This window comes from Sinocyclocheilus rhinocerous, unplaced genomic scaffold, assembly GCF_001515625.1.
Source record: "Sinocyclocheilus rhinocerous isolate Xijiao unplaced genomic scaffold, SAMN03320098_v1.1 scaffold875, whole genome shotgun sequence".
NCBI lineage: Eukaryota > Metazoa > Chordata > Actinopteri > Cypriniformes > Cyprinidae > Sinocyclocheilus > Sinocyclocheilus rhinocerous.
This window is the reverse complement of record NW_015659463.1, coordinates 779,794-788,268: the sequence shown is the minus strand read 5'-3', so window position 1 is coordinate 788,268 and position 8,475 is coordinate 779,794. Positions and strand designations below refer to the sequence as shown.

General features: G+C 34.6%; 1 protein-coding gene across 1 annotated transcript in view; it reads left to right on the top strand.

Moving 5' to 3' along the window:
- gnai2b (guanine nucleotide binding protein (G protein), alpha inhibiting activity polypeptide 2b) overlaps nucleotides 1-8,475 on the top strand; it is a 47,870-nt gene that overhangs the window by 16,279 nt on the left and 23,116 nt on the right. The window lies entirely within an intron of this gene.

The following is an 8,475-nucleotide window of genomic DNA, read 5'->3' as shown; positions in this document are numbered from 1 at the left end:
AGTGCGCACTCGTCTTTCACGCAGCATACAGCGGTGTTGTGCATTTTGACCAGTTGATGGGAAAAGCATTCTTAAAATGCATTCAAAATTCTAAATAATTTATAATATATAATTATTCACAGTATTTAGAAGTGCCCACGATAACAATATCGTGCATATTCATTACCGTGATATATCGCATCACCGAATACCGGCATAAGTCTACTTACAATTAGAAAAAATGTTTATGAAAGAAATTAAACATTAAAAAAAGTTATTTTGAGTAGTATCTTTTTATCTTTGTAAAGGTTTTTTTTTTTTTAAATCCTCTGCAGTGAATGGGTGCCGTCAGAATGAGAGCCCAAACAGCTGATAAAAACATCACAATAATCCACAAGTAATCCACAGGACTACAGTCCATAAATTAACATCTTATTAACTGAAAAGGTGCGTGTTTGTAGTAAACAAATCCGTCTTTAAGACGTTTAAACTTTAAACCGCTGCTTCTGGCCAACATATGAGTCCATAATAACGCTTCCTCAATTCTGACGGCACCCATTCACAAAAAAAAAAAGAGAACTCTTCAACATCTTAGATGGCTTGAATTTTCAGCTAATTTTGTTTTGTGGTAAACTGGAGATAAATCAAAATATAGGCTAGTTTGTTAATTTCAAGTAGCAGCGGTTTTCTCTTTTAGTTGATATGATTTTATAAATTCAGATTTCAATTCTAATCTCATTCGAATGGCTTGTTTACATGAATGCATCTCTAATAATCTCTTCAGCCAAATTATATTGACTCAATCAAATATAAACAGTGGTATTTTGCAAATATTGCTTGCATGATTTTTTGTGTTCATGTTTGTGTGTAATCATTTAATTCCATTATTTAAAAAGAGATTGTGTTTTAGCAAATCTGTTCTAAACATGAATGGCATTCACAGCTCATTTTTATCTGTAATGTGATGTGAAACAGGATAAGCGGTAAAAAGGGGTTGATTTATTTGTTGGAAATTGGTTTGCTTATGTGATGTCAGCAGAAAAGGAACATTGTTTCAGAACTGAAGCAAGTTATTACATTTTGATAAAAGATTATATAGACAAACATTTCATTTTGTGCACAATAAGACCAGGCGTGTGCATTGAGAAGTCACAATGAACAAGTGAACGGTAGGTCAAAGACATTCACTCGAATGCTTCGTTCTTTCAAACACATTCACAATTCAGATTTAATGTAACAATGGTGTGTCACAGATTTGATGGCTGGTGTGGATTTAGGGGGTAAGCCGTGCTCAGAGGAACATGCTAGATCAGAGATGCTGGGTTTTTAGCCTGATCCCCCCGGGGAGATGTTGATAGTGTGCTGCTGTTTTTAGCCCCGTCTGCAAGTGCAGACAAGAAAAGGATGTTTCAGAAACGCCACATCAAGTGTCTTTCCAAGCGTGGTATGCACATGCAGCCACATCTCACATAGATGCTTTGAAATGGCTGTTTGACCATATACAGAACTAAAACCTCAGTCTTTTGACTGAAATGATTTGTTGCATGCTTTTGTTACTTCAGTGAATTGTTTGAAAAGATCATGTACCCAGTTATGCAAATCAAAGAATTTAATAGTGTATGTAACACAATTTTTTACAGGTTTTTAAATTAACACCAGAGGTTTGTGTTTTGCATTTCTAATGTTGCCATCTACTTTTTACTTTTCTAAGTCATTCTAGATAAATGTAAATAATGTAAATATATATTTAAATGTATATTTATACCAGTAGAATACCACATAAACAGTACATTTTTTGTCATACTTTTGATTTGACACATTATTTAACTATACCTTAACATATTAGTAGTTATGAAGTAAGCTAGTTGTAGTAGAGTATTTATGTAACACTAGTTAATAAAGTTGCATATTATTTTACATCCATACATCACATTACAAATGTAAAAAAAGGACGCAAATGCTGTTTCCGGTTCAGTGAAAGTATGGCAAAATGTATTTGTATTTCAATGTTTCTTTTATCTTTTTTTTGTATTAAATACACACATTTACTCAATTATGCAAATCAAATATTTAAATGTGTAGGCTGACATGTTAGTGTTTTGCGTTTCTAATGGTATTGTCCGCTCTTTATTATCTAAATATATATTTTTATTTATGTCAATAAAAGACTACAGAAACAGATACTTGCCATACTTTTGATAAAAAATGTAGGAAATATTTACTTTTCACATTACTTATGCTTTAACCTATCAATAGAAAACCAATTGTTATGTGTCCAACATTAAAGTCAACTGGAAATGGCATTTGCATCCTATTTTATATTCATAATGTATATCCCATTATGTATGTCAAATGGGATGCAGTACAATCTCTGGTTGACTGAATTTGTTTTCCAGTTCATACAGTCAACCGAAAACAAATTGTGCATCACATAACGATTGTCTAAAAGGATGCAAATGCTGTTTCTGGTTGAATGAAAAGTATGGAAAAATGTCTTTGATTGGCATAAATGCCCATTTATACACAATTATGCAAAGCAAAGATTTTAAATGTATATTTGTAACACACTGTAGCATGTTTTCTGGTTCTTAAAGTCAACCAGAAATGACATGTACATCACATTACAAATGTAAAATAGGATGCAAATAAATTTTTACATTCATAATATTATATACTTAAGAAAAATGATTAAAAAAAAAAAAATGTCATTATTTGTTATTATTTCCCGTGTTATATTAAAGGCACAATATGTAAGATTTATTTATTAAAATATCCAAAAACCACCCTGCTTCATTCTACTACATTAATAAATCATTAGCTCATCCATGAACATGATTTCTGCCCGAGTCCCGTCGGATTGCATCGGCTGTGGGTAGGCCTGTCACGATAACAACTTTTTGTTGTGCGATATATTGCCCCAGAAATAATTGCGATAAGCGATATTATTGTCATTTTAAAGACCATTTTATGCCACTGAATATATAATCATAATGTAACAGCATAATAATGCAAGAAGGCCTGCACACTTCCAAATGACAACAAACCTTTAATTTTGAAGAATATTTAGATCATGGAAATTAAGTATCAAAATATTAGATACCTTAAAAAAACCTAAATAAATAGTAAATAAACATTTTCTAACAAAAAGTGCAAAGTAGAAAAAAAGAAAAATGCACAAAGAACTTGTCTGGAGATTTTTCGAGAAGCTGCAAAAGACAAAGGCACAAGTGGAATGTACAACACATGGTGACATTAATTTTTAAGTAAATATAATGGGCGATATATTGCGTCACCAAAAATTATTGAGGTCATGTACATATATTGCGCAATAAGTCGATATATTATTGCGGCAGGCCTAGCTGTGGGGATGAAGACGACAACTCCCATGATTCAACACACAGTCACGGGGTCATCAAACTACGCCTTTGTCTATTTGTTTATTTTGAATACGCGCCCTCTAGCGGCGAAAATTATATATTGTGCCTTTAACAATAACCAGCGTTAAATAGTGTTTCACAATTTAACAATAGATTTCACAAATGATCTATAAAAAGTCTAAACCAATGTTTATGCCGCTATTTGACCTGGTTAACATTAAACTGTAACTCGTTTGTTCTAGGCAATTGTTGGAAAGAAAAATAGTTTGTTGAAGAATAACGACCAACATTTTTCTTCTTTGGAATATCGTGTGCTGATGACTTGTTCACAATACAGGCAGTAAATGAATGACTGGAATTGCAATGGTTCTGTTGAAGTTCTAGTTCTCATTCCATGTGCTAGTACAGCCTCACATTACTGCAGTCTCACAGCTGATCCTCTGTGAACAAACATTTCCATTAGGATTAAGCTTTGCCCTTGGTTATCCTGTTTATTATCTCCAATCTGTCTCTTGTTTAGCTGTATGATTACAATTTGAGGGGTTTTTTTTGCAACGGGAACAGTTTCTTTATCGGCTCAATCTGTTTGTCTAAACAAACACGAGCTTGAGCTATTGAGCCTGACAGCTGCATAAATGAAGGAAATCAAGTGTGATTTACACAGCACAGCTTCAGATGCCCGTCTAAACGTGTCTCAGCACGATTCAAACTCGAACGTGGTCTAACGAGCCGTTTAGTTGGCAGTCTGCACGGTTGCAGCCTGGATTGTGGAAGTGGGAGTTGCACTACTGCAGTGCAGCATGCAGAACTGCTGAGCCGCTCTGGCTTTCTGACCCACTTTTTCCCTGTCTTTCATTTGTTCCACTTCAGGATTCATTCCACATGCTGTACCCGCTGGCACAACTCGAGAGAGTGTTTGAACGACAAGAATAGTCTGTCGGCCCTTTTACGCAGATAGAAAAGAGGATGTGTAGAAATGAGGGGTTTTGTGTTGGAAAATTGATGCTGGATGTAATCGCTGACGGTCAGGTTTCATCTGTGTGCTTGAGGCTTGAACGTGGATGGGTTTAGCCACTGAGCAGAGCAGTAAGCAGGTATTATGAACGACAAACAAAATGCAGTGTGTTATCAGAGCGTATGGTGTAAAGTGCAGATGGAGGTACAGAAGTATTACGAATTGACTTGAATATTTGAGTAGTGCTGTCCTAAATCTAATTCGGTTGGGATTAGTGCTCGAATGGGATGGGATTTTCAGTGGCTGATGGCCTATATACTAGCAATATAAATAATGCAATTTAATGTCAAATACATTTTTTTTTCACGCATACTGTAAGCAGATAATATCAGGGCATGATTTGTCTAATTCAAACAGTTAACTTTTTCTTTACAAGGTTACAAAAGGCTTATTTAGTTGTTAATTTTTACTGTATATCATTGGGTAAAGTTTAGGGCTAGTAAACCATGACCACAGGAAGTAGTTACTGTTGCTTTGGATAAGACACATTTTTTTTTGATTATTGAAGTAAATCTGAAATAAAATAAAAAAATATTAGATTGAAAAAGCTTCAAACTAAAATTTAAATATTGCATAACTGAAATAAGTTATATAAATAAGCAATAAATTTGCCAGAAATATATAAATAAATAAAATAAAATAAAACTGAAGTAAACGAACAGCCGCCCTAGATGGTAATATTTTACATAAATAAAAAGAATGAAAACAAATTACTTAAATCGAAATTGAAATTATAAAGGCTAATTCAAATAATTTATTTTATAATATGAATTGGCAAATATAATAATGCTATAATATTACTAATAAATATAATAATACTAAAATAAGACCGCTTTGGTTAAACACATCTGCTAAATGACTAACTTCAATAAAATTCTAGATTAAAAAATAAATAAATAAAACAGTACAGTCAAAAATATGATAAATGATAAACCTATATAGTAATATAAAAAAAATAACTCAAAATGACAAATAACACATAAAATTGCTTAAAAGATACAATTTAAAGGATAATTCAAAAATATATATATATATTTTACAATAATATTAATAATAAAAACTATAATAATTTATACTGCTCTGGATAAACGCTTCTACTAAAGCGTTCTAGTTTTAACTTTAAGTTTGAAAATTCTAGATTGAACTATACATCTACAGCTGACCTGACTCAAGTTGTCTGGCCATGTTCAGGTTAGTGTTTTATTCATAACTTGGTGTTTAGGCTTGTAATGAACGAATAAAACCAATAAAAGGTGTCCGCGATTTCAGACATTCAGCTAACAAATGCACTGAGCATTTCTGATTGGCTCTAAAAGTGAGGCCCGATCCCCATGGCATGACTTTCATGTTTCAGTTTTTAAACGTGACCGCATCGGTCGTGCTGGGTCGGGTCGGGGCGCAGGGTCTGGTTTCAGGCTGGATTTTAATGCCCGTGCAGACCTTTACTGCCAGCTCTGGTTTGCCATTTCTACTCACTTCCTCCACGGCAGCGACAGGAGCATGAGACAGTTGGGAGCTGTCTGTCTGAATCAGGCACACAAAGAGGAAGCTGCCATTGTGTTAGGATGAATAATAGAACTGGAGACGCAAAGCTTCTTACTAGTCATCAGCGTTCTGGAAGATCTGTGTGTTTTTATAATAGGAAACAGAAGTGGAGCTTCTGACCTTTATGTTGCTGGTGGTGTTATAAATGCCTCACAGCGCTGGAGGAAACACACACATGCATTTACTCAGAGTAACGCAGGGAAACACTTGGCTTCTGTGGTGCTAAGAATCACTACGGTTTCTCTGGATTTCTCTAAACAGAACTTAAATACAGTAAAAACAGTAATATTGTGAAATATTACAATTTAAAAGCAGCTGTGTGTTTGTTTGTGTGTGTGCGTGTGTATGTGTGCACTAGTTGGTTGCTGCATGCAAAAGCTATAATAATCAGGAAACAACAAATCTGCATTAGGAAAATGTAATGGGATGGTAAAGAAGATGAAGAGGGAGAGCGGAGCCTCAGGAGACAGGTGAAGTTGTCTGCTGAGAGTCTCTGACTGACTTTTCGTTACAGTACAAAAAGTGATCAAAGGAGCGAAAAACAAGTGCGTGAAGAGCGCGCTGGGGCCCGGGAGAGCGAGAGGAGGTGCTGAGAGCCCCGACAGGCTTAATGCTGGACTAACAGAATTAGGAGCGAAGGAAAATAAAGTCTCATTGAGAGTTCGAAAACAAGAGCAGCAGTTGTAATTAAGCTTTCCCTCAGGCGTGATTTAAGTTATCTGATTAGGATTCCCAGCTCTCCTCGAGCCCTGCAGACATCATTACTGTCCCGCTCCACAGGGACATCTGAACTTCCTCCAGCAGAAACAACAGTCTCACCGACAAACACAGAGGAGAGGGAAGCCAGTCTTCATATATGCATTTAAATGAGTGTGCATTAAAAATCAGCTTTGTGTTCTGATGGATGACGCAGATTTTGTTTTTAGCCTGTTAGTGAAATGTAAATGAATATTGTGTAAAAATATATGTACTTATGTATATCTCATTTACAATACAATAGATTTACAATAATATGTACATACATGCATACATATATAATTAAATATAAATAATTTTAGCATTTAATAATCACACAAGTGATTATTTGGCATTAAATAAATCATTAAATAATAAAATAATAATCATATGAATACCATTGAAATGTTTTAGAATTTAATACTTTTATTCAATAAGGATGCATTAAATTGATCAGAAGTAGCAGTAAAGACATTTTTAATGCTACGGAAGGCTTGTATATAAAAAATGCTGTTCTTGAACTTTCTATTCTTCAAAGAATTCTGAAAATAAAAATGTATCATAGTTTCCACAAAGATATGAAGCAGCACAACTGTTTTCAACACTGACAATAAGAAATGTTTTTTGAGCAGCAAATCAGCATATTAGAATGATTTCTGATTATGTGACACTGAAGACTGGAGTAACGATGCTGAAAATTCAGCTTTGATCACAGGAATAAATGACCTTTTAACATATATTCACATAGAAAACAGTTTTTTGAAATTGCAATAATATTTTACAATATTAAAATTTTTTCTGTATTTTTGATCAAATAAATACAGGCTTAGTGAGCAGAAGAGGCTTCTCTCAAAACATCTGTAATAATAATGTTTGAAAGAATTAAGCAGTTCATCTAATTGTTTTAAATGGTTAGTTTTATCATTATTTATTTTCAGCAGAATGTTTGTTTTTCATCTGCCTCTGAAAACCAGGTCTCTATTGATGGATTTGCTCCAGTTCAGCTCAAGCAAAGTTCAAACCTACGACGTAGCAAAGGGATTAATCTTGCAGAAATTACGTGGGCCAGCAGAAATCAAACGAGGCCATTAGTCCTGACTTGAGCTATAGCCGTTCCATAACTATAAGTCTGCCTGAAAGGCTAGCTGATGTTACTTATGAAGCCAACATGAAAGGCAATTACTCTAGTCAATGCATCCTATACGAGTTAGTGTTTCCTCTGGGGCTGAAGAGAAAAGCCAGAGAGAGGTTAGTTTTTATGGATTGCACCATAAAAGATGACACATTTGCTCTTTATTTACTGAGAGGTGGAGTGAACAGAGAGACGTCCATGGTTGATTTTGTGTTGATATTTGATTCATGCTTATGATACAAAAGCGTTTAGATGGTTGTGCATCAGAATATTTGATAATTATGATATTATTTGTTTTGGATCACTATTATTATATTTAAAGTGCCCCTATTATGGGTAATGAATGGTTCATATTTTGGTTTTGGGAGTCCCCAACAACAGGTTGACTTGCATGCAAGGTCAAAAAACACTTTCATTGTCTTATAATATGCATTTATTTTTACCTTACTTGCTCAACGACTCCCAAACGATTCGCTCAACTATTCATTTTTCCAAACCCCTCCTTGGCGTGACGCTAATCTGCAGTGATTGGTCGATTGATCTCAGTTTCATTTCACCGCGTCTGTAATGCCTGATAAAGCAGCGTTTGTGAGCGCAGTGCTGCTTTGTTTACAGCCAGAAACAGCTGTTTTTACCGCTCCAAAAGCGGCACCTAGTGGCAAAGAATGAATTTGCATTTTCATTCAGACCAA